This window comes from Octopus bimaculoides, chromosome 7 (genome assembly GCF_046866305.1).
Source record: "Octopus bimaculoides isolate indiv1 chromosome 7, ASM4686630v1, whole genome shotgun sequence".
Taxonomy (NCBI): domain Eukaryota; kingdom Metazoa; phylum Mollusca; class Cephalopoda; order Octopoda; family Octopodidae; genus Octopus; species Octopus bimaculoides.
In genome coordinates, this window is record NC_142934.1 from 107,285,390 (window position 1) to 107,287,889 (window position 2,500).

A 2,500-nucleotide genomic window follows, 5' to 3' on the forward strand; every position below is an offset into this window, starting at 1 on the left:
TGTCATCATTTTCGTATTTTAAGTTATATCATAGCCGTCGCTGCAAATATTTCCATAGGCCTTGCTATGTGGTTAAGAAACTCACTTTGCGACCGCACGGTTTCGAGTTCAGGTCGTAGTAGTCAAGTGTCTTCTATTACAGCCCCGGGCCGACCAATGCCATGTGAGTGAATTTACTGAACAGAAACTATTTGGAAACCCGTCGTGTATACATACATACATACAGGCATGCATACATGGTGGTTGTCTTCTTCTTAAACAGAGTTTGACCACCTCCTGCACCTACACCTTAGCCCTTTCATGGCGTCTGATGTGGCTTTTTAAACCAGTGCTTTGAAAAAACACCCACACAGATTGCACCTCTGATTTGCACTACCAATACCTGCAAGTAAGTTCTGCTCATTGTGGATCCTAACATGTCTTTTAAGACCCCCATTGGATTTGCAGACCCTCTGGCACACACCACATTCAAACGTGTGCACAGACATATAATCAGAATACATACATACATACATACATACACATATATATATATATATATATATATATATATTTATATATATATATATATATATATATATATATATATATATATATATATATATATATATATATATATATATATATATATATATATATATATATATATATATATATACAATGTATATGTGTGTATGAGACTGGGGAAACCTATCGTATATATATGTGTTTGCGTGTGTATGTGTATGTCTTTGAGTCTGTGTATGTCTTTGTGTCTGTGTTTTTTCCTATCTTCGCTTGACAATCGGTATTGATTTGTTTACGTCCCTGTAACTTAGCGTGTCGGCAAAATGAACCGACAAAATACGTACTAGACTTTGAAAATCAATATGCACTGGGTCGAACAAGTAAAAAAAAAAAAAGAGATAAGTTATGACTTTTATACATGAAGTCGCGTGACCTAGCAGTTAGGATTTTCAGCTCATTATCATAAAGTCAAGGATTCAAATTTTCATATCCTGGGCTAGGCAGTGCGTTGTGTCCTTGAGCAAGTCTCTTAATTTCACTTTGTACCAGTCTATTCAGCTGTAAATGAAGTACCGGCCCGGTACTGACGCAATTCTCTCTTGCCTTATCTTTTCAACTTTCATATCCTGGATGTACCACTGGGAAAAGACAGAAGTGGGCAAGGGAGTGTTGAGATCTGATAGCGACAGAACAATCATCGAAAGCATTGTACATGTTACCAAATCATACTCGCGCTCTCGCGAGTGACTGCTAGCAGTACTAGTTTATTGAAGACCCCTTCATAAGTATCTTAAATGCTTCTGCTTTTGTTTATCCTCACATCATTCCCGAGAAAACTTACAAAGGTCAAAAGTGTTCCAGCCGTGTGCATCCGTCTCTCTTTTGTATATCCATTGTATCCAGGACTAAATTGTCCCTTGGTTTCTTTCTATTCTAAGACATTAGAGCTACGATTCGAGATCGATTTAACTGCTGCTTCTAAATGGTCGAACGACTGCGCAGAGTTCCTTGCTGATTTGAGGGTAAAAGCTAGAGGGGATGGGGATTGAATTTGCAGCTTAAATGAAAATGAGCTGACATGACGTATATACCTTTCACAGGTATGTACGTATATTCATGACACATATACCATTTTTCTTAATTTTTCTACGGAGAATAAGGATCATTACCTAATATTTCTACATTGTACCAGGTCTCTGATACTTCTCCTAGTGTACAGGTATCATTTTTCTTCTACTTATAGAGATCGCTCCCTACTACCCTACTATTTCTACACTGCACAGGGGTAGTTTCGTAGTATTTCCGTATTGTATAGGGATCATCGGCAAACATTCTTTGGTGCACCAAACCCCGTAATATTTCTTCAGTGTATAAAGATCTAATATTTCCATAGTATATGGCGGCGAGCTGGCAGAATCGTTGGCACGCCAGGCTAAATGATTAGCAGCATTTCTGAGTTCATATTCCACCAAAGTCGGTTTTGCTTTTCATCCTTTCAAGGTCGTTAAAATTAGTACCATTTGAACTCTGGGTCGAAGAAATCGACTTATCCCTTCCCCCAAATTGCTGGCTTTGTGCCAAAATTTAAAACCAATACAGAAGTAGTTCCGTATATTTCGTACATTTCTACAGTGTTCTGCAGTGCACAGGATCGTCAGCAAATATTTCTTAGACGCACAGGGTTTTTTAAATATTTCTACAGTGTTCAGGAATCGTTCTTTTATACGTTTTTCTGTGTATAATGATCGTTTCCCAATATTTCTTCGTGCACAATGATCACCTGCTGTGTCTTCAATGTACAGAGCTCTCACCTTATATCTTCAGAGTATAAAACTCTCTAAGTCGGCGAGCTGGCAGAGAGGTTAGCACGCTGGGCGAAATGCTTGGCTGTATTTCGTCTGTCTTTACGTTTTGAATTCAAATTCCGCCGAGGTTGACTTTGCCTTTCATCCTTTCGGGGTCGATAAATTAAGTACCAGTTGCGTACTGGGGT